The sequence below is a fragment of the Ranitomeya imitator genome, chromosome 3, assembly GCF_032444005.1.
Source record: "Ranitomeya imitator isolate aRanImi1 chromosome 3, aRanImi1.pri, whole genome shotgun sequence".
Taxonomy (NCBI): Eukaryota; Metazoa; Chordata; class Amphibia; order Anura; family Dendrobatidae; genus Ranitomeya; species Ranitomeya imitator.
In genome coordinates this window covers 835,673,158-835,698,016 of record NC_091284.1, presented here as the reverse complement: position 1 = coordinate 835,698,016, position 24,859 = coordinate 835,673,158, and the positions used below count along the sequence as shown (strand labels likewise).

General features: G+C 48.5%; 1 long non-coding RNA gene across 1 annotated transcript; it reads left to right on the top strand.

Annotated features, from left to right (window-relative positions):
- The first annotated feature begins 16,555 nt into the window (after positions 1–16,555).
- Positions 16,556–22,576, top strand: LOC138671386 (uncharacterized). Its single transcript, XR_011319457.1, has 2 exons — positions 16,556–17,440; positions 21,963–22,576. It is a non-coding gene; the product is annotated as an uncharacterized lncRNA (long non-coding RNA).
- Positions 22,577–24,859: the final 2,283 nt, after the last annotated feature.

The window sequence follows — 24,859 nt, the reverse complement described above, 5'->3', positions numbered from 1 at the left end:
CTAGTGACGCTCGCCTGGTGGATGTCCACATCCGGCACACCCCAGGTCACTGTGGTTTCACCTTTCATAGAGGTAATTGTAGGTCTAGGATAGACAGGTTTTTTTTAAAGGAGGAAGCCATCTCTTCAGCAGTGTCCGTTGTTGAGGTGGAGTTCTCCGATCACTGTCTGATTTCTTTTTCTCTGAATGTTTCAGAAACCCCTCGGATGGGAAGGGGACTATGGAAGCTGAATTCGTCCCTCTTGGAAGAAGCAGAGATAAGACAATCCTTTGAGGACTTTCTTCAGAGCCAGGTACCGCTTTTGGATCTCTGTAGCGATAAGTCAGAGTGGTGGGAGATGTTCAAAGATCGGGTTGCGAGTTTCTTCCGCCAGCTCTCGAACCTCAGGAGCCTGAGCAGGTACCGCCTGTGTCAGGAACTGAGGAGGAAACTCGAACATCGCGTCTCGGCTGGAGGTGACCGTGAGGAGATCTCCAGAGTGAAGTCTTTACTCAAGAGGTGTCAGTACGATAGGCACACATCTTTGGTTTTTGAGAGGGATTTCGGGAGGTACCGCTCGCCTGACCCCTACAGAAACTGTAAGATGTCAGTGAGTTGTAAGGTGGTGACAGGTTTGGTCGACGATACGGGTTCCCTGAAAAGATCCAAATCAGGGATCCTGGAGGTGATCAGATCTTTCTACTCAGACCTCTTGGGGAAGAGGGAGCTGGATCGGAACGTGATGTCGGCTTTCCTGGCCGAGGCCATCCCTGAGCCAGGGGATGACCCCTCGCTTCACGTTTTGACAGAACCAATCAGGGAAGAGGAAGTAACATAGTAACATAGTAACATAGTTAGTAAGGCCGAAAAAAGACATTTGTCCATCCAGTTCAGCCTATATTCCATCATAATAAATACCCAGATCTACGTCCTTCTACAGAACCTAATAATTGTATGATACAATATTGTTCTGCTCCAGGAAGACATCCAGGCCTCTCTTGAACCCCTCGACTGAGTTCGCCATCACCACCTCCTCAGGCAAGCAATTCCAGATTCTCACTGCCCTAACAGTAAAGAATCCTCTTCTATGTTGGTGGAAAAACCTTCTCTCCTCCAGACGCAAAGAATGCCCCCTTGTGCCCGTCACCTTCCTTGGTATAAACAGATCCTCAGCGAGATATTTGTATTGTCCCCTTATATACTTATACATGGTTATTAGATCGCCCCTCAGTCGTCTTTTTTCTAGACTAAATAATCCTAATTTCGCTAATCTATCTGGGTATTGTAGTTCTCCCATCCCCTTTATTAATTTTGTTGCCCTCCTTTGTACTCTCTCTAGTTCCATTATATCCTTCCTGAGCACCGGTGCCCAAAACTGGACACAGTACTCCATGTGCGGTCTAACTAGGGATTTGTACAGAGGCAGTATAATGCTCTCATCATGTGTATCCAGACCTCTTTTAATGCACCCCATGATCCTGTTTGCCTTGGCAGCTGCTGCCTGGCACTGGCTGCTCCAGGTAAGTTTATCATTAACTAGGATCCCCAAGTCCTTCTCCCTGTCAGATGTACCCAGTGGTTTCCCGTTCAGTGTGTAATGGTGATATTGATTCCCTCTTCCCATGTGTATAACCTTACATTTATCATTGTTAAACCTCATCTGCCACCTTTCAGCCCAAGTTTCCAACTTATCCAGATCCATCTGTAGCAGAATACTATCTTCTCTTGTATTAACTGCTTTACATAGTTTTGTATCATCTGCAAATATCGATATTTTACTGTGTAAACCTTCTACCAGATCATTAATGAATATGTTGAAGAGAACAGGTCCCAATACTGACCCCTGCGGTACCCCACTGGTCACAGCGACCCAGTTAGAGACTATACCATTTATAACCACCCTCTGCTTTCTATCACTAAGCCAGTTACTAACCCATTTACACACATTTTCCCCCAGACCAAGCATTCTCATTTTGTGTACCAACCTCTTGTGCGGCACGGTATCAAACGCTTTGGAAAAATCGAGATATACCACGTCCAATGACTCACCGTGGTCCAGTCTATAGCTTACCTCTTCATAAAAACTGATTAGATTGGTTTGACAGGAGCGATTTCTCATAAACCCATGCTGATATGGAGTTAAACAGTTATTCTCATTGAGATAATCCAGAATAACATCCCTCAGAAACCCTTCAAATATTTTACCAACAATAGAGGTTAGACTTACTGGCCTATAATTTCCAGGTTCACTTTTAGAGCCCTTTTTGAATATTGGCACCACATTTGCTATGCGCCAGTCCTGCGGAACAGACCCTGTCGCTATAGAGTCACTAAAAATAAGAAATAATGGTTTATCTATTACATTACTTAGTTCTCTTAGTACTCGTGGGTGTATGCCATCCGGACCCGGAGATTTATCTATTTTAATCTTATTTAGCCGGTTTCGCACCTCTTCTTGGGTTAGATTGGTGACCCTTAATATAGGGTTTTCATTGTTTCTTGGGATTTCACCTAGCATTTCATTTTCCACCGTGAATACCGTGGAGAAGAAGGTGTTTAATATGTTAGCTTTTTCCTCGTCATCTACAACCATTCTTTCCTCACTATTTTTTAAGGGGCCTACATTTTCAGTTTTTATTCTTTTACTATTGATATAGTTGAAGAACAGTTTGGGATTAGTTTTACTCTCCTTAGCAATGTGCTTCTCTGTTTCCTTTTTGGCAGCTTTAATTAGTTTTTTAGATAAAGTATTTTTCTCCCTATAGTTTTTTAGAGCTTCAATGGTGCCATCCTGCTTTAGTAGTGCAAATGCTTTCTTTTTACTGTTAATTGCCTGTCTTACTTCTTTGTTTAGCCACATTGGGTTTTTCCTATTTCTAGTCCTTTTATTCCCACAAGGTATAAACCGCTTACACTGCCTATTTAGGATGTTCTTAAACATTTCCCATTTATTATCTGTATTCTCATTTCTGAGGATATTGTCCCAGTCTACCAGATTAAGGGCATCTCTAAGCTGTTCAAACTTTGCCTTCCTAAAGTTCAATGTTTTTGTGACTCCCTGACAAGTCCCCCTAGTGAAAGACAGGTGAAACTGCACAATATTGTGGTCGCTATTTCCTAAATGCCCAACCACCTGCAGATTTGTTATTCTGTCAGGTCTATTAGATAGTATTAGGTCTAAAAGTGCTGCTCCTCTGGTTGGATTCTGCACCAATTGTGAAAGATAATTTTTCTTGGTTATTAGCAGAAACCTGTTGCCTTTATGGGTTTCACAGGTTTCTGTTTCCCAGTTAATATCCGGGTAGTTAAAGTCCCCCATAACCAGGACCTCATTATGGGTTGCAGCTTCATCTATCTGCTTTAGAAGTAGACTTTCCATGCTTTCTGTTATATTTGGGGGTTTGTAACAGACCCCAATGAGAATTTTGTTACCATTTTTCCCTCCATGAATTTCAACCCATATGGACTCGACATCCTCATTCCCTTCGCTAATATCCTCCCTTAAAGTGGACTTTAGACAAGACTTTACATAGAGACAAACCCCTCCTCCTCTCCGATTTTTACGATCCTTTCTAAACAGACTGTAACCCTGTAAGTTAACTGCCCAGTCATAGCTTTCATCTAACCATGTCTCGGTTATTCCCACTATGTCAAAGTTACCTGTAGATATTTCTGCTTCTAGTTCTTCCATCTTGTTTGTCAGGCTTCTGGCGTTTGCGAGCATGCAGTTTAGAGGATTTTGTTTTGTTCCAATCTCCTCACTGTGGATTGTTTTAGAAATGTTCTTACCTCCCTTCTGAGTATGTTTTCCTGGGTCGTCTTTGTTCGAGTCTAATGTTTTTCTTCCCGTCCCCTCTTCTTCTAGTTTAACGCCCTCCTGATGAGTGTAGCGAGTCTTCTGGCGAATGTGTGTTTCCCAGGTTTGTTGAGGTGTAGTCCGTCTCTGGCGAGGAGTCCATCATACCAGTAATTCACACCGTGGTCCAGGAATCCAAATCCTTGTTGTCTGCACCATCGTCTTAGCCAGTTGTTTGCATCAAGGATCCTGTTCCATCTCCTGGTGCCATGCCCGTCTACTGGAAGGATAGAAGAAAAAACTACCTGTGCATCCAGTTCCTTTACTTTCTTCCCCAACTCTTCAAAGTCCTTGCAGATTGTCGGTAGGTCCTTCCTTGCCGTGTCATTGGTGCCAACATGTATCAGAAGAAATGGGTGAACGTCCTTGGAGCTGAAGAGCTTTGGTATCCTATCGGTCACATCCTTGATCATCGCACCTGGAAGGCAGCATACTTCTCTTGCAGTTATGTCCGGTCTGCAGATGGCTGCTTCGGTGCCTCTCAGTAGTGAGTCTCCCACCACCACCACTCTTCGTTGCTTCTTGGCTGTACTTTTTGCTGTCACTTGTTGCTGTGTGCCCTTTTCTTTTTTGCTTGCTGGTATTGCTTCATTCTTAGGTGTGCCATCTTCATCCTCTACAAAGATTTGATATCGGTTCTTCAGTTGTGTGGTTGGTGATTTCTCCATGGTCTTCTTGCTTCTTTTGGTCACATGCTTCCACTCATCTGCTTTTGGAGGTTCTCTGACACTTTTTGCACCTTCTGTGACCAGTAGAGATGCTTCTGTTCTGTCTAGAAAGTCTTCATTCTCTTTGATGAGTTTCAAAGTTGCTATTCTTTCTTCCAGACCCCGCACCTTTTCTTCTAAAAGGGCCACTAGTCTACACTTCTGACAGGTGAAATTGGATTCTTCTTCTGGTCGATCTGTGAACATGTAGCACATGCTGCAGCTCACCATGTAGGTTGTCACATCTGCCATGTTGCTCCTAGATCCTGCTGACTTGCTGTGTGTTTTCCTTCTTGTGTAATCTACTCAGCCAAGCTCTCTTGCAATAATGTCCTACAGGCAAAAATTCGCGCGCCTTACGGCGCGCGGTTTGGTGATGCTTTCGAAGCAGCTGGTCCCGGCTGTACCCAACGATCTTCTAGCTTAGGGAGACTTCGCTTCTCCCAGAAGGCACCTGGAATATGCAAATTAGCCTCCTGAAGCTTGAATCCCTGGTTTGGTGATGCTTTCGAAGCAGCTGGTCCCGGCTGTACCCAACGATCTTCTAGCTTAGGGAGACTTCGCTTCTCCCAGAAGGCACCTGGAATATGCAAATTAGCCTCCTGAAGCTTGAATCCCTGGTTTGGTGATGCTTTCGAAGCAGCTGGTCCCGGCTGTACCCAACGATCTTCTAGCTTAGGGAGACTTCGCTTCTCCCAGAAGGCACCTGGAATATGCAAATTAGCCTCCTGAAGCTTGAATCCCTGGTTTTCGACTGGCCATTGATGGGCTTCGGCCTAAGAAATCGCCAGGTCCGGATGGCTTAACATCCGAGTTTTATAAGACCTTTAGGGACTCCTTGGTCCCACTCTTGACTGAGGTGTTTAACGAGTGTCTCTCCTCGGGCGCTCTTTCCCAGTCGATGAGGCAGTCTGCCCTGATTATCCTGTCAAAGGGTAAGGACCCGTCCCGTATTGAGAATTGGCGTCCCATAGCGCTTCTCAATACGGACCGGAAGGTTCTGGCAAAGGTGCTGTTCAAACGGCTGGTGATGTTTGCACCCCGGCTCCTTTCGGGGGCCCAGCACTGCTCTGTTCCAGGCCGCAGTACGTTTAGTGCTGTGCTCGGTGTCCGAGAGGCAGTGGAGCAGGGCAGGTCACTGGAAGGGGTACTTGCTGTCCTTAGACCAGGCGAAGGCTTTTGATCGGGTTAACCATGAGTACCTCTGGTCCGTCCTTCTGAGGTACGGTCTGCCTGGGGGGTTTGTAAATTGGCTAAAGATCTTGTACGCGGGGGCAGAGACTTTCCCGCTCGTGAATGGTTGGTCTGGCCGCCCTTTTGAGGTTGGGTCTGGGGTCCGCCAGGGCTGTCCATTGAGCCCGCTGTTATACGTGTTCGCGATAGATCCCCTTTTAAGGAGGATTGAGCGTGGGCCGTTGGCGGGAGTCAGGATGGACCAGGTGGCCCCGGAAGCCACTCTGAGGGTGGTAGCGTATGCCGATGACGTCTCCCTTTTCGTGTCCTCGGGTGAGGAGGCGGAGTGGGTTATGTCTGAGGTTGATCGCTACTCGGAGGCTTCTGGGTCCAGAATTAATCAGGAAAAGTGTGAGAGTCTCTGGCTGGGAGGGGGAGACCCTAGTTTTGGTCTCCCGGACACTCTTCCAGAGCCCCAGGCATCGGCAAAAATCCTAGGCATCGAATTTGGCCCTGGGGACTACCCCCAGCAAAATTGGGAAGGCAGACTTAAGATCGCCGCCCAGAAGGTGGACCAATGGAAGGGTTGGTCTTTGACCCTGAGGGAAAGGGTTAGCCTGGTTAAGGGTTTTTTGCTACCCTTGTTAATATACCTGGGCAGTGTCTGCATGTTGCCAGAGCCGCTCTGGACACGGGTCTACAGCCTGTTTTTCCAGATGTTATGGGGAAATAGGCTGAACCTAGTCAAGCGGGAGGTCACATATCGCACAAGGAGACTAGGAGGGTTGGGTATGGTCAACCCAGTGGTGTTTCTAATAAACACTTTTGTCAAGACTAACATCGCCAACCTCTGGTCAGAGAGGGCTCCTCCGTGGGTATTCTCCTGCAGGGGATGGCTTCGGCCCTTCTTCCAGGAATGGGAGACAGGAGGGCAAGTGAAGGACCTGCGCACACTGCACGGGCATCTCCCGGCTTACGCTACCCCGGTTCTGAAGGGGATCTGCCGGTGGGGTCTGGGAATGTGGGAGATCAGGACCATGTCGAGGAAATTCCTTGACAGGAGGGTCCTGTTGACCCATTTCCAGAAGCCTCTGGTGCTCAAAGATTGCCCAAGTCGGGATCTGGAGGGTGGGCTGAGGTTATTGAATTCTACACGGGTCCCCTTGAAGTTTTGGGACTTGGCTTGGCGCTGCTTCCATGGGAAACTGTACGTAAGGGACAACCTGAAGTGTAGGAACTCCGATGATCGGGGTTGTCCCCGTGAGGGGTGTTGCGACACGCTGGAAAGCATGGAGCACTTCCTCCTTCAGTGTCCTTTTAATACAGGGGTCTACAACAGGGTGGGTGCTTCCATAGGCTGGCCTCGGCTGGCACACCTTTCCTATGCGGAGTGGGCGTATGGTGCATTCGGATCCCTGGGTGGCCGAGATCGGGGCACTTTATTTCTAGTCAGTTTAGTCGTCAGGTTTTACACGTGGAACGCACGGTGCTTAGTGTCAACTCAGCAGAAAATCCTCCCCCGGGACGAGGTTGTTAGGAACATTCTGGGTGGCCTGGTGAAGGTGCGCTCTCTGGAGTATGACAGGCTAGGTGCAGCGAGGGCCTCTCTTCTCTGGAGAGGGTTCTCATTTAATGTACCTAGGGCTTAGATAAGCAGGTAAATGATAGGGACAGGTAGATAGCCTCAGTAGGGACAGGTAGATAGTTAGGGACAGGACAGGGACAGCCCAGGGACAGTTAGGTAGGCACGCGGTGAGTTAGGTAGGGTAGTAGGGTCAGGCAGGGAGAGACAGGGAAAGGTAGGTAGATAAATAGGGGCAGATGTCTAGACAGGTAGGGACGGCTGGTAGAGTAAGGATTGCTAGGGTAGAAGCCGGTGGCGGGCTGGGGCTTTTCACGATCAGATTTTTGTTTTGCAGAAGTGAATTACTGATATAGGGCTTACAGGCACCAATCCTGGCTCTGGGTAAGTGTTGTGTATATATAGAGTAATGTAGCAGTGTATTGTAAGGGTTAATGCACCTGTCTTGTAAGCAAGAGGTTATGAGTTCCTCGGTGAGGTTATTTCTGTATTGTGTGGGTGTTTTTTGTGGTGGGAGGGAGGGGTTTGGTGGTAGGTTGTTTATGGTTGTATTTGCTGTGTAAAAAGTAAAAAAAAGGGAAAAAAAAATAAAATTGTGTGTTTTAGATAGATGTGTTTAACCCCTTCATGACCGGGGGATTTTTCGTTTTTCCGTGTTCGTTTTTCGCTCCCCTCCTTCCCAGAGCCATAACTTTTTTATTTTTCCGTCAATTTGGCCATGTGAGGGCTTATTTTTTGCGGGACGAGTTGTACTTTTGAACGACATCATTGCTTTTAGCATGTCGTGTACTAGAAAACGGGAAAAAAATTCCAAGTGCGGTGAAATTGCAAAAAAAGTGCAATCCCACATTGGTTTTTTGTTTGGCTTTTTTGCTAGGTTCACTAAATGCTAAAACTGACCTGCCATTATGATTCTCCAGGTCATTACGAGTTCATAGACACCAAACATGACTAGGTTATTTTTTATCTAAGTGGTGAAAAAAAATTCCAAACTTTGCTAAAAAAAAAAAAAAAAAATTGCGCCATTTTCCGATACTCGTAGCGTCTCCATTTTTCATCATCTGGGGTCGGTTGAGGGCTTATTTTTTGCGTGCCGAGATGACGTTTTTAATGATAGCATTTTGGTGCAGATACGTTCTTTTGATCGCCCGTTATTGCATTTTAATGCAATGTCGCGGCGACCAAAAAAACGTAATTCTGGCGTTTCGAGTTTTTTTCCCGCTACGCTGTTTAGCGATCAGGTTAATACTTTTTTTTATTTGATAGATCGGGCGATTCTGAGTGCGGCGATACCAAATATGCGTAGATTTGATATTTTTTTTATTGATTTATTTTGATTGGGGCGAAAGGGGGGTGATTTAAACTTTTATGTTTTTTTTATTTTTTTCACATTTTTTTAAACTTTTTTTTTTACTTTTGCCATGCTTCAATAGCCTCCATGAGAGGCTGGAAGCAGGCATAGCACGATCGGCTCTGCTACATAGCAGCGATCTGCTGATCGCTGCTATGTAGCAGAATTGCACGTGTGCTGTGAGCGCCGACCACAGGGTGGTGCTCACAGCGACGGGCAATCAGTAACCATAGAGGTCTCTAGGACCTCTATGGTTACCATTCACAAGCATCGCCGACCCCCGATCATGTGACGGGGGTCGGCGATGACGTCATTTCCGGCCGCCCGGCCGGAAGCGGTAGTTAAATGCCGCTGTCTGCGTTTGACAGCGGCATTTAACTAGTTAATAGGTGCGGGCAGATCGCGATTCTGCCCGCGCCTATTACGGGCACATGTCAGCTGTTCAAAACAGCTGACATGTCCCGGCTTTGGTGCGGGCTCACCGCGGAGGCCTGCATCAAAGCAGGGGAGCCGGCATCGGACGGTATAGTACGTCCGATGCCGGTAAGGGGTTAAGCCAGGTGGCTATAGTGTTTCTTTTTGGGCGATGGACCAGAAGTTTTCTTTGTTAGGTTTGCTATGAAGTGTGTATGTGCGCGTGTATTAATAAAATGTTTCTTCTCTCCTTGGGTGATGTAACCTGGGGAGGAGGAGATCTGGAGAATTAAAGTGAAAAGACAAGTAAAGGACAGAAAACAACATAAGAAAGAAAGATGGAGGAAGCTTCTCTGAGAGAGAAGAAGGCAGTTTGGTTGCTTTGACTGGGGGCAGTTATGCTGGACTCGGACTTTGCTTTGGACTGGGGGGGTAATGTTGGACTCGGACAGTTGCTTTTGCTGGGGTTTTGATTTTTGCTATTTACGTATTGTAAGTTTTGTATTTTTATAATAAAAGAGTTCACTATATACAGATTTATACAGTCACCACTAGGGGGAGCTCACTACATACAGATTTATACAGTCACCACTAGGGGGAGCTCACTATATACAGGTTTATACAGTCACCACTAGGGGGAGCTCACTACATACAGATTTATACAGTCATCACTAAAGGGAGCTCACTACATACAGATTTATACAGTCACCACTAGGAGGAGCTCACTATATACAGGTTTATACAGTCACCACTAGGGGGAGCTCACTACATACAGATTTATACAGTCACCACTAGGGGGAGCTCACTACATACAGATTTATACAGTCACCACTAGGGGGAGCTCACTATATACAGGTTTATACAGTCACCACTAGGGGGAGCTCACTACATACAGATTTATACAGTCACCACTAGGGGGAGCTCACTACATACAGATTTATACAGTCACCACTAGGAGGAGCTCACTACATACAGATTTATACAGTCACCACTAGGAGGAGCTCACTACATACAGATTTATACAGTCACCACTAGGGGGAGCTCACTACATACAGATTTATACAGTCACCACTAGGGGGAGCTCACTATATACAGGTTTATACAGTCACCACTAGGGGGAGCTCACTACATACAGATTTATACAGTCATCACTAGAGGGAGCTCACTACATACAGATTTATACAGTCACCACTAGGAGGAGCTCACTACATACAGATTTATACAGTCACCACTAGGGGGAGCTCACTACATACAGATTTATACAGTCACCACTAGGGGGAGCTCACTACATACAGATTTATACAGTCACCACTAGGGGGAGCTCACTATATACAGGTTTATACAGTCACCACTAGGGGGAGCTCACTACATACAGATTTATACAGTCACCACTAGGGGGAGCTCACTACATACAGATTTATACAGTCACCACTAGGAGGAGCTCACTACATACAGATTTATACAGTCACCACTAGGAGGAGCTCACTACATACAGATTTATACAGTCACCACTAGGGGGAGCTCACTACATACAGATTTATACAGTCACCACTAGGGGGAGCTCACTATATACAGGTTTATACAGTCACCACTAGGGGGAGCTCACTACATACAGATTTATACAGTCATCACTAGAGGGAGCTCACTACATACAGATTTATACAGTCACCACTAGGAGGAGCTCACTATATACAGGTTTATACAGTCACCACTAGGGGGAGCTCACTACATACAGATTTATACAGTCACCACTAGGGGGAGCTCACTACATACAGATTTATACAGTCACCACTAGGGGGAGCTCACTATATACAGGTTTATACAGTCACCACTAGGGGGAGCTCACTACATACAGATTTATACAGTCACCACTAGGGGGAGCTCACTACATACAGATTTATACAGTCACCACTAGGAGGAGCTCACTACATACAGATTTATACAGTCACCACTAGGAGGAGCTCACTATATACAGGTTTATACAGTCACCACTAGGAGGAGCTCACTACATACAGATTTATACAGTCACCACTAGGAGGAGCTCACTATATACAGGTTTATACAGTCACCACTAGGAGGAGCTCACTACATACAGATTTATACAACCACCACTAGGGGGAGCTCACCACATACAGATTTATACAGCCACCACTAGGAGGAGCTCACTACATACAGATTTACACAGCCACCACTAGGAGCTTGTAGTCTGTGGAGGAAGGTGCTGTTCTGTTTGCTCCAGGAGAGTCACCAGTTTTTCACTCAGGAATCCCCCCCCTCTCTGACCCAGGAAAGAGAGGGGTGTAGTGGATGGACTGTGGGGCTGAGTCCCCGTCTCCCACCCCTCGGTCTAGGCCGGCGAGGGGTGGGAGCTCATTGCTACCGGCAAAGAGGGTCACCAGATCCGGCAAGGCCCAAAACATGGTGGAGCCCAGGAAGACCCAGGAGGGCTGCAAAGCCCCTAAGGCTGAGGCGAGGGCCACTGTGGTGTCTACTCCCGGAGGTGAGCGGAGTACTCGCAGAGGTGCAGCGGCGCCGGTGCCGAAGGATTGGGGCACTAGGGCCGCACGGGAGCCGGTTGACAGCTATGCCTCCCGCGTCCATGCGTACCTCAGCGAGCATGAGGAGACTGGGAAGACCCTCAGGAGACTCCGGGAGGAGATGAAGGAGGTGAGGCAAGCTGCAAGCAGAGCCTCCCGCACAGAGAAGTCTGCCCTAACAGCCAGGATATCCAGCCTGGGGATCTGCATTGAGGGCATGGAAGCCCGGAGAGCGGCTATATTAAATAACAGCGGGCCCATCACTGATTGGGACGAAGGTGTTGAGTGAGGGTCTGGAGGGGGGACATTTCCAAGAGAAGGGCTCTAAATTTTGTACTATTAGGCTCATCCATAAGGTTTGGGACAAAGTTAAGGGGATTAGGGGTGTGCACGCACTCACTAGATTCTCACCCATTTGGAATAACTGTGTCCTACAGGAGTTTAGACAGATGGAGGGATTTCATAATTGGAGGGAGGCAGGCATCTCTCGGATGGGCCAGATTCTACATCAGGGCAGAATTAGAGACTTTGAGGCATTGCAGGAGGAGTTTTTACTACCGGACTCTGAGTTGTTTCAATACCGCCGTCTTTCACATGCGCATCGGGCACAGTGTAGGAGAGGACCCGTTGAAATACAGGTGGACCTAATGCTAGATTTTATCCTTGTAGGGGGTGGCACGAAGAGGGTGATTTCGGGAATATACGAATTCCTTTTGTTCTCTTTCTTGGAGGAACACCCTATTAGAGCAAGGGCGAAATGGGAGGCGGACCTGGGGGCAATTGATAATGATCATTGGGAATCAGTACTGGACTATGTGCCCAAAATATCAATGAGCGAGCCTGGGAGGCTGTCACAATTATTTGTTATTCATAGGGCATATAGAACTCCGGATATGTTATTCACAGCCGGATTGAGATCTAGTTCAGAATGCCCCAGATGCTCGCAGTCCGATGCATGTTATGGCAGTGCCCCAGGTTGTCCTCCTTCTGGGTGGTGGTGCTGAATAAAGTGGGACTGGCATATGGTTGCACTGTGCCGCGTGATCCCCTGGTATGTGTTTTGGGCTACGTTGAGGAGATCATAACTGATAAGATGTATAAAGTGGTTATTGCCAGACTGTTATTTATCGCGCGAAAGTTGATTGCCAAATTCTGGATTAGAGAAGAGCCACCAACAAGGAGAGACTTTATGAAGCAAGTGGACCATATTATTGCTTTGGAGAGGAGTATCTACGTTAGGAGGAGCAAGGCGGACCTCTTTGACAGGCTGTGGAACCCGTGGCTTGAATCAATGTGATTTAAAAGACCTTGTGCTCCATTGGGAGGTTTATTGACAAATCATCTTCCTTTTCTTGTACTTTTTTATATGACAAAGTAGGGGGGGTCGACTCTTGACAGGTCTCTGGGGGGGGGGGGAAGGGGGGGGAGTTTGGTTTGGGACTAGATATGTTTTCCTTTTAAAAAAAAAAAAAAAGTATTGTACACTGGTATATTGCTGATAACAAAGTATTCCTTTTATTGTTTATGTGCAATATTTATGGTTTAATAAAAAATATCTGATTTAAAAAAAAAAATTAACAGCGGGCCCTTCCGGGAAAAGCTGGAAAATGAGGACCGATTCCACAACATGGCTGCTGCAAAGGAGCCAGAGGGGTCTCGGCGTCCGACCCAGGTGGAGGAGGTGGACCATGAGGAGATGGAGGAGGCACCGTACCCACCTGGGGGCTTGGTAAGTGATCTCCAGGCCACACACAGCGGGATAGATCCAGTGCAGGTCCCACTCCCATCAGACCATAGTATTTCAGAGGATGATGGGGGTGATGCGGATGATAGCAGCAGCGATAACAGCAGTAGTGGGGGTTGCCTCGTCTTGCAGCAGATCCGTCAGCTAGAGTCCCCAGTAAATTATGCCCACCTGAAGTTTGGGGATGAGGTCTGCGGGGACGAGGCAACCGGGAGGGGGAAAAAGAAAAAAAAGGAAGAAAACATCGGAGGAGAGGTTGGTGTTTGTCCCCCTTCCTGGGACCCCCCGGTCCCGCTGTGTGGAGCCCGCTACCCACCCCGGCCCGGGACCTGCAGTGGGTCCGGTGCGAGGGAGCGGGGAGAGTACAAGTCATATGGCGCAGGTCGCCGTCTCTGCTGGCGGTAGCAGAGGGGGCGAGAGTGGGCATGCGGCTGCAGAGCCGGACAGTGTGCATGGTCTGGAGAGTGGCCCTGTGGCGGGCAGTAATAAAACCTGTGGAGGTGTCCAGGCCCGATCCTCTGTGGAAACGGGGGACGGCCTGGCGCCTGCTGCACCCGCTGAAGCTCGGGGGGGTAGGGACTGTGGGTACCTTGCCGGTGGTCACCGGTCCCCGCAGTGTTGGCGGTGCGCTGTCAGCCGGGGCCGCATCATCGGCGGTGTGTGCTGTGGTGTCGGGGTCCCCCACATGCAGATCCGATGTGGGTCAAAGTCCGGGACCCCGGCACCGGTTATCAACTCGGGTGCAGCTGTAATGGCTGCGGTAATACTGGTCCGGACCGCATCCTCGCCGGAGAAAGTCGCACCGCCGGGGTCCTCTGCATGTGTGTCACCTGTATCTGTGGGGGACCCGGCGGTGAAGTGCACACAGGAGCGTGGAGATAGTCTGCAGCTGCCAGCACATGCTCTGCTGAAAAGCAGGGTGTGGTAATTAAAGGGACTCTGTCACCTGAATTTGGCGGGACTGGTTTTGGGTCATATGGGCGGAGTTTTCAGGTGTTTGTTTCACCCTTTCCTTACACGCTGGCTGCATGCTGGCTGCAATATTGGATTGAAGTTCATTCCTGTTCTCCATAGTACACGCCTGTGCAAAGCAATCTTGCCTTGTGCAGGCGTGTACTATGGAGGACAGAGAATGAACTTCAATCCAATATTGCAGCCAGCATGCAGCTAGCGGGTAAGGAAAGGGTGAAACAAACACCTGAAAACTCCGCCCATATGACCCAAAACCAGTCTCGCCAAATTCAGGTGACAGGTTCCCTTTAAACCCTGCAGTATTGATCTTAAAGGGGCAGCTGCACTGCAAACAGCAACAACCCCAGCAGAAAGCAGACAAATAAAATGCAAGCAAAAATGTAAATAAGAATGGAAGTGGTGCAAGTGGTGTGAATAGTGTGTGTGATAATGGTGAAGGGTCAGGTGTTGGAAGGGCAGTTTCTGCTGGAGGTATGGTTGGTGTGAATGGTGCCAGCGTGGGGACTTCTAATGAAAATGGTGAGGCTGAGGTAAGTGAGGTGGAGATGGTTGACTGTGAGGTTGAGGGTTCAGGGAATATAGGGGCTGGTCCATCGTCCCCCTCACCTGCAGCCGCCATTAGTTATGCGGCTGCTGCCGCTGGGGTTCCACAGGGGTCTTCCTCATCTCCGGACCCAGGGAATGAAGCTTTTCGCCGCCGTTTCCTGGAGGCCCTCAGAAAAGGAGAGCGGACGATCAATGTAGAGGGAAGAGAGGTGGCGTTGTCCTACTGGCTAGATAAGTTTGGTCTAGCTGCCTTCCAAGAGAAAAGGGGGGGGGGAGACCGTGTGGTCCCTCCCGACAGCTGGGCAGGGGGTCTCCAGGAGAAATGTGGTTCGTCTTCGCTGGAGGGGCGATGAAGCGTGTCCATCCAGGACAAATGTGGTGAAGCTCCTCATGAAGATGGACTTCAGGGCTATTGACATCTTTGCTCTGATACATCCTTTTGGGACCTCCACCTTTGATATCACCTTTGTTCGGCCGGAGGGCTTGGAGCTCTTTTGGTCGAATTATGAGCTGGTAAAAGAGGAGCCCGGCTGGCGAGGTTTCGCCGTGGAAGCAATTTCTCGCCAAAGTGGGCCGAAGAAAGTGACCTTTTTAACATGTAATGAGTCTCTTTCTGGCGTTGACATAATGACCTGGTTGAGTCGGTACGGCGAGGTTGTGGAGGTCCCGAAGAAGAATCGGGATGATTTTGGTATCTGGTCAGGGGGCTGGACCTTCATGGTAAAGTTGAAGCGTTCAGGGGGCACTGTCACCCACAGCCCTTCCTCGGCTTTTCTGAAAAGGGATCGGATTCTGGTCTTCTACCAGGGGCAGCCAAAGGTATGCCACAGGTGCGGTGATCCTCGCCACTTCAGCGCGGGCTGCAAGGTGCAGAAATGTGCCTTGTGTGGCGAGGTAGGTCACCTCGCCGCATCCTGTGGTGTCATTCGATGTCACCTGTGTGGTGATCTAGGTCACCCGTTCAGCCGCTGCCCTCGTTCCTTCTCTAATGCCATGGCCAGCCAGGCGGAGGGGAGCCGTGAGGAAGTTCCTGGCGGTGCAACTTCTGCAGAGGTTGGAGGTGGTAGCGGGGGAGGAGCTGAGGGGCCGATGAGGAATGGCAGGGCTAGGGGCCCCTCTTACCAGCGGAGGCAGGCAAGGCGTCAGGAGGGCAGGGGGCAGGAGGAGCCTCGAGAAACTGGGGTAATGGCTGCCCCCTCCTCCGAGGCGACGGCCCATGTCACTGAGGCCCCGGAGGAGGAAGCGGTGAATGAGGAGATCAGACGGATGGACAATGAGGAAGTGGCTGATCTCTCAGATGCCTCTCAATATGAAAGTTTTGATGAGGATGGAGGGGAACAGCCAAAAGAAATGGGTGACAAGGGTACCAAAAGGAGTGCCAAGAGTGCCAAAAGTTAAAAAAAGAAGAAAAAAGGTGGAAAATCTTCTTCCCTGACCAAGGTGCCTAAGGAAGGTCCCACCAACTCCCCTCTGATCCCTCTCTCCAACCGGTTCCAAGCCCTTGACGATCCTGCTGAGACGGGAGTCGGGGGTGAGGTTCCGGAGGTAACATCGGGAGGGCCTTTGGGAGGCGGGGGAGTCCCTTCTCCGGGGGGTGTGTCTTCCTCGGGAGGTGGGGATGACCCTGGGTCCGGAGATGAGAAAGAGGTGGGAGGGATGGATACCTCTGTCTCTCTGAAAAGAAGAGGGGGGCTTCATCGTCCGGAGATGAGCGGGCTAAGAAAAAGGGTGGGTGATGAAAAAGGCCATCTAACTCGATCACTCATGATGGCGGCACCCACCCCGTTGACTCTAGCGACCATTAATGTCGCTAGTATAAAGTCTGATGCGGCTAGATTTGCGGCCTTTGATTTTCTCACCCGATTTGAGGCTGAAATTTTGTTTTTGCAGGAGACCAGGCTTACGGATATGGGGGCCATACGCAAGGCGTAGAGCGAGTGGAGGTGCGGGTCTTCGTACTGGTCTCTTGCGGCCGAGCCGTGTAGCGGGGTGGCAGTCCTTTTTAAGACTGCATCGGTTGAATGCCGGAGAGTTATCGAGGTAGAAATGGGGAGGTGCCTGGTCTTAGACGTCTTCATGAGGGGACAGGAGCTTCGGCTCATTAACATCTATGGTCCGCAGTCAAAGTGGGACCGTAAATGTCTCTTCCTGAAGATTAAGCCCTATCTTTTTACCAGTCGGCAGGTGGTCTTTGGAGGTGACTTTAACACTGTCACAAGGCTTCGTGATAGGGGAGGCTCCATTGACCGGCTGGCTTATGATAGTAATACTCTTAATAGCATAGCTAGTGACGCTCGCCTGGTGGATGTCCACATCCGGCACACCCCAGGTCACTGTGGTTTCACCTTTCATAGAGGTAATTGTAGGTCTAGGATAGACAGGTTTTTTTTTAAAGGAGGAAGCCATCTCTTCAGCAGTGTCCGTTGTTGAGGTGGAGTTCTCCGATCACTGTCTGATTTCTTTTTCTCTGAATGTTTCAGAAACCCCTCGGATGGGAAGGGGACTATGGAAGCTGAATTCGTCCCTCTTGGAAGAAGCAGAGATAAGACAATCCTTTGAGGACTTTCTTCAGAGCCAGGTACCGCTTTTGGATCTCTGTAGCAATAAGTCAGAGTGGTGGGAGATGTTCAAGGATCGGGTTGCGAGTTTCTTCCGCCAGCTCTCGAGCCTCAGGAGCCTGAGCAGGTACCGCCTGTGTCAGGAACTGAGGAGGAAACTCGAACATCTCGTCTCGGCTGGAGGTGACCGTGAGGAGATCTCCAGAGTGAAGTCTTTACTCAAGAGGTGTCAGTACGATAGGCACACATCTTTGGTTTTTGAGAGGGATTTCGGGAGGTACCGCTCGCCTGACCCCAACAGAAACTGTAAGATGTCAGTGAGTTGTAAGGTGGTGACAGGTTTGGTCGACGATACGGGTTCCCTGAAAAGATCCAAATCAGGGATCCTGGAGGTGATCAGATCTTTCTACTCACACCTCTTGGGGAAGAGGGATCTGGATCGGAACGTGATGTCGGCTTTCCTGGCCGAGGCCATCCCTGAGCCAGGGGATGACCCCTCGCTTCACGTTTTGACAGAACCAATCAGGGAAGAGGAAGTGCGACTGGCCATTGATGGGCTTCGGCCTAAGAAATCGCCAGGTCCGGATGGCTTAACATCCGAGTTTTATAAGACCTTTAGGGACTCCTTGGTCCCTCTCTTGACTGAGGTGTTTAACGAGTGTCTCTCCTCAGGCGCTCTTTCCCAGTTGATGAGGCAGTCTGCCCTGATTATAGTAACATAGTAACATAGTTAGTGAGGCCGAAAAAAGACATTTGTCCATCCAGTTCAGCCTATATTCCATCATAATAAATCCCCAGATCTACGTCCTTCTACAGAACCTAATAATTGTATGATACAATATTGTTCTGCTCCAGGAAGACATCCAGGCCTCTCTTGAACCCCTCGACTGAGTTCGCCATCACCAACTCCTCAGGCAAGCAATTCCAGATTCTCACTGCCCTAACAGTAAAGAATCCTCTTCTATGTTGGTGGAAAAACCTTCTCTCCTCCAGACGCAAAGAATGCCCCCTTGTGCCCGTCACCTTCCTTGGTATAAACAGATCCTCAGCTAGATATTTGTATTGTCCCCTTATATACTTATACATGGTTATTAGATCGCCCCTCAGTCGTCTTTTTTCTAGACTAAATAATCCTAATTTCGTTAATCTATCTGGGTATTGTAGTTCTCCCATCCCCTTTATTAATTTTGTTGCCCTCCTTTGTACTCTCTCTAGTTCCATTATATCCTTCCTGAGCACCGGTGCCCAAAACTGGACACAGTATTCCATGTGCGGTCTAACTAGGGATTTGTACAGAGGCAGTATAATGCTCTCATCATGTGTATCCAGACCTCTTTTAATGCACCCCATGATCCTGTTTGCCTTGGCAGCTGCTGCCTGGCACTGGCTGCTCCAGGTAAGTTTATCATTAACTTGGATCCCCAAGTCCTTCTCCCTGTCAGATTTACCCAGTGGTTTCCCGTTCAGTGTGTAATGGTGATATTGATTCCTTCTTCCCATGTGTATAACCTTACATTGATCATTGTTAAACCTCCTGTAAACTTATCCTGTCAAAGGGTAAGGACCCGTCCCGTATTGAGAATTGGCGTCCCATAGCGCTTCTCAATACGGACCGGAAGGTTCTGGCAAAGGTGCTGTTGAAACAGCTGGTGAAGTTTGCACCCCGGCTCCTTTCGGGAGCCCAGCACTGCTCTGTTCCAGGCCGCAGTACGTTTAGTGCTGTGTTCGGTGTCCGAGAGGCAGTGGAGCAGGGCAGGGCAGGTCACTGGAAGGGGTACTTGCTGTCCTTAGACCAGGCGAAGGCTTTTGATCGGGTTAACCATGAGTACCTCTGGTCCGTCCTTCTGAGGTACGGTCTGCCTGGGGGGTTTGTAAATTGGCTAAAGATCTTGTACGCAGGGGCAGAGACTTTCCCGCTCGTGAATGGTTGGTCTGGCCGCCCTTTTGAGGTTGGGTCTGGGGTCCGCCAGGGCTGTCCATTGAGCCCGATGTTATACGTGTTCGCGATAGATCCCCTTTTAAGGAGGATTGAGCGTGGGCCGTTGGCGGGAGTCAGGATGGACCAGGTGGCCCCGGAAGCCACTCTGAGGGTGGTAGCGTATGCCGATGACGTCTCCCTTTTTGTGTCCTCGGGTGAGGAGGTGGAGTGGGTCATGTCTGAGGTTGATCGCTACTCGGAGGCTTCTGGGTCCAGAATTAATCAGGAAAAGTGTGAGAGTCTCTGGCTGGGAGGGGGAGACCCTAGTTTTGGTCTCCCGGACACTCTTCCAGAGCCCCAGGCATCGGCAAAAATCCTAGGCATCGAATTCGGCCCTGGGGACTACCCCCAGCAAAATTGGGAGGGCAGACTTAAGATCGCCGCCCAGAAGGTGGACCAATGGAAGGGTTGGTCTTTGACCCTGAGGGAAAGGGTTAGCCTGGTTAAGGGTTTTTTGCTACCCTTGTTAATATACCTGGGCAGTGTCTGCATGTTGCCAGAGCCGCTCTGGACACGGGTCTACAGCCTGTTTTTCCAGATGTTATGGGGAAATAGGCTGAACCTAGTCAAGCGGGAGGTCACATATCGCACAAGGAGACTAGGAGGGTTGGGTATGGTCAACCCAGTGGTGTTTCTAATAAACACTTTTGTCAAGACTAAAACATCGCCAACCTCTGGTCAGAGAGGGCTCCTCCGTGGGTTGTTGTGAATTCCGCTCTTGGGCTCCCTCCGGTGGTTGTAAGTGGCACTTTTGTGAGTTCTGCTCTTGGGCTCCCTCTTGTGGTTTCTAGTGGTATGGCTGCTCCTTGGAGTTAGCTGTCATCAGCTGCCTCCACTTATCGTCTCTTCTGCTCGCTATTTAGGTCTGGCTCTTTCTTCAGCCAGTGCCACTTGTAAATGGTTCCTGGTTGGATTCACATCTCTTTGGAGTTCCCTGTTATCCTGACCAGTTCAGCTAAGCTAAGTTTTTGCTTGCTCTTTTCTGTTCACAGATTGTGGACTTATCTGTTCTGTGCTTTCTATGTTTGTCCAGCTTATCAGTGTGGATTTATTCTGTCTTGCTGGAAGCTCTGGTAGGCAGATTTGCCCTCCACACCTTTAGTCACGTGTGGAGATTTTTTGTAAACTCTGCGTGGATTTTTGTAGTGTTTTATACTGACCGCACAGTATTCCATCCTGTCCTATCTATTTCGCTAGGCTGGCCTCCTGTGCTCATCCTGGTTTCATTCTGTGTTTGTCTTTTCCCTCTCCACTCACAGTCATTATTTGTGGGGGGCTAATCTATCCTTTGGGGATTTTCTCTGAGGCAAGATAGTTTTCCTGCTTCTTTCTTTAGGGGTAGTTAGCTCTTAGGCTGTGACGAGATGCCTAGGGAGAGTTAGGAGCATTCCACGGCTACTTCTAGTGTTGTGTTGAGTTTAGGGACTGCGGTCAGTACAGTTACCACTTCCTTCAGAGCTCGTTCCATGTTGCTCCTAAACCACCGTATCATAACAGTGGGTATTCTCCTGCAGGGGATGGCTTCGGCCCTTCTTCCAGGAATGGGAGACAGGAGGGCAAGTGAAGGACCTGCGCACACCGCACGGGCATCTCCCGGCTTACGCTACCCCGGTTCGGAAGGTGATCCGCCGGTGGGGTCTGGGAATGTGGGAGATCAGGACCATGTCGAGGAAATTCCTTGACAGGAGGGTCCTGTTGACCCATTTCCAGAAGCCTCTGGTGTTCAAAGATTGCCCAAGTCGGGATCTGGAGGATGGGCTGAGGTTATTGAATTCTACACGGGTCCCCTTGAAGTTTTGTGACTTGGCTTGGCGCTGCTTCCATGGGAAACTGTACGTAAGGGACAACCTGAAGTGTAGGAACTCCGATGATCGGGGTTGTCCCCGTGAGGGGTGTTGCGACACGCTGGAAAGCATGGAGCACTTCCTCCTTCAGTGTCCTTTTAATACAAGGGTCTACATCAGGGTGGGTGCTTCCATAGGCTGGCCTCGGCTGGCACACCTTTCCTATGCGGAGTGGACGTATGGGGCATTCAGATCCCTGGGTGGCTGAGATCGGGGCACTTTATTTCTAGTCAGTTTAGTCGTCAGGTTTTACACGTGGAACGCACGGTGCTTAGTGTCAACTCAGCAGAAAATCCTCCCCCGGGATGAGGTTGTTAGGAACATTCTGGGTGGCCTGGTGAAGGTGCGCTCTCTGGAGTATGACAGGCTAGGTGCAGCGAGGGCCTCTCTTCTCTGGAGAGGGTTCTCATTTAATGTACCTAGGGCTTAGATAAGCAGGTAAGTGATAGGGACAGGTAGATAGCCTCAGTAGGGACAGGTAGATAGTTAGGGACAGGACAGGGACAGCCCAGGGACAGTTAGGTAGGCACGCGGTGAGTTAGGTAGGGTAGTAGGGTCAGGCAGGGAGAGACAGGGAAAGGTAGGTAGAAAAATAAGGGGAGATGTCTAGACAGGTAGGGACGGCTGGTAGAGTTAAAAGATTGCTAGGGTAGAAGCCTGTCATCTCCGGTTTCCCGGTGGCGGGCTGGGGCTTTTCACGATCAGATTTTTGTTTTGCAGAAGTGAATTACTGATATAGGGCTTACAGGCACCAATCCTGGCTCTGGGTAAGTGTTGTATATATGGAGTTATGTAGCATTGTATTGTAATGTGATGATCCTGTGGCTTTCAGGGTTAATGCACCTGTCATTTAAGCAAGAGGTTATGAGTTCCTCGGGAAAAAAAAAATATTATAAAATAAATAAAAAAAATTGTGTGTTTTAGATAGATGTGTTTAAGCCAGGTGGCTATAGTGTTTCTTTTTGGGCGATGGACCAGAGTTTTCTTTGTTAGGTTTGCTATGAAGTGTGTATGTGCGCGTGTATTAATAAAATGTTTCTTCTCTCCTTGGGTGAGGTAACCTGGGGAGGAGGAGATCTGGAGAATTAAAGTGAAAAGACAAGTAAAGGACAGAAAACAACAAGAAAGAAAGATGGAGGAAGCTTCTCTGAGAAAGAAGAAGGCAGTTTGTTTTCTTTTGCGGGGTTGCTTTGACTGGGGGCAGTGATGCTGGACTCGGACTTTGCTTTGGACTGGGGGGATAATGTTGGACTCGGACAGTTGCTTTTGCTGGGGTTTTGATTTTTGCTGTTTATTGTAAGTTTTGTATTTTTATAATAAAAGAGTTCACTACATACAGATTTATACAGCCACCACTAGGGGGAGCTCACTACATACAGATTTATACAGCCACCACTAGAGGGAGCTCACTACATGCAGATTTATACAGCCACCACTAGGAGGAGCTCACTATATACAGGTTTATACAGTCACCACTAGGGGAACTCACTACATACAGATTTATACAGCCACCACTAGAGGGAGCTCACTACATACAGATTTATACAGCCACCACTAGGAGGAGCTCACTATATACAGGTTTATACAGTCACCACTAGGGGGAGCTCACTACATACAGATTTATACAGTCACCACTTGGGGGAGCTCACTACATACAGATTTATACAGTCACCACTAGGAGGAGCTCACTATATACAGGTTTATACAGTCACCACTAGGGGGAGCTCACTACAGACAGATTATACAGTCGCCATGAGGGGGAGCTCACTACATACAGATTTATACAGTCACCACTAGGGGAACTCACTACATACAGATTTATACAGCCACCACTAGAGGGAGCTCACTACATACAGATTTATACAGCCACCACTAGGAGGAGCTCACTATATACAGGTTTATACAGCCACCACTAGAGGGAGCTCACTACATACAGATTTATACAGCCACCACTAGGAGGAGCTCACTATATACAGATTTATACAGCCACCACTAGAGGGAGCTCACTACATACAGATTTATACAGCCACCACTAGGAGGAGCTCACTATATACAGGTTTATACAGTCACCACTAGGGGGAGCTCACTACATACAGATTTATACAGTCACCACTAGGGGGAGCTCACTACATACAGATTTATACAGCCACCACTAGGAGGAGCTCACTATATACAGATTTATACAGCCACCACTAGAGGGAGCTCACTACATACAGATTTATACAGCCACCACTAGGAGGAGCTCACTATATACAGGTTTATACAGTCACCACTAGGGGGAGCTCACTACATACAGATTTATACAGTCACCACTTGGGGGAGCTCACTACATACAGATTTATACAGTCACCACTAGGAGGAGCTCACTATATACAGGTTTATACAGTCACCACTAGGGGGAGCTCACTACAGACAGATTATACAGTCGCCATGAGGGGGAGCTCACTACATACAGATTTATACAGTCACCACTAGGGGAACTCACTACATACAGATTTATACAGCCACCACTAGAGGGAGCTCACTACATACAGATTTATACAGCCACCACTAGGAGGAGCTCACTATATACAGGTTTATACAGTCACCACTAGGGGGAGCTCACTACAGACAGATTATACAGTCGCCATGAGGGGGAGCTCACTACATACAGATTTATACAGTCACCACTAGGGGAACTCACTACATACAGATTTATACAGCCACCACTAGAGGGAGCTCACTACATACAGATTTATACAGTCACCACTAGGAGGAGCTCACTATATACAGGTTTATACAGTCACCACTAGGGGGAGCTCACTACAGACAGATTATACAGTCGCCATGAGGGGGAGCTCACTACATACAGATTTATACAGTCACCACTAGGGGAACTCACTACATACAGATTTATACAGCCACCACTAGAGGGAGCTCACTACATACAGATTTATACAGCCACCACTAGAGGGAGCTCACTACATACAGATTTATACAGCCACCACTAGGAGGAGCTCACTATATACAGGTTTATACAGTCACCACTAGGGGGAGCTCACTACATACAGATTTATACAGTCACCACTTGGGGGAGCTCACTACATACAGATTTATACAGTCACCACTAGGAGGAGCTCACTATATACAGGTTTATACAGTCACCACTAGGGGGAGCTCACTACATACAGATTTATACAGTCACCACTAGGGGGAGCTCACTACATACAGATTTATACAGCCACCACTAGGAGGAGCTCACTATATACAGGTTTATACAGTCACCACTAGGGGGAGCTCACTACATACAGATTTATACAGTCACCACTAGGAGGAGCTCACTATATACAGGTTTATACAGTCACCACTAGGGGGAGCTCACTACATACAGATTTATACAGTCACCACTAGGGGGAGCTCACTACATACAGATTTATACAGTCACCACTAGGAGGAGCTCACTACATACAGATTTATACAGTCACCACTAGAGGGAGCTCACTACATACAGATTTATACAGTCACCACTAGGGGGAGCTCACTACATACAGATTTATACAGTCACCACTAGGGGGAGCTCACTACATACAGATTTGTACAGTCACCACTAGGAGGAACTCACTTCATACAGATTTATA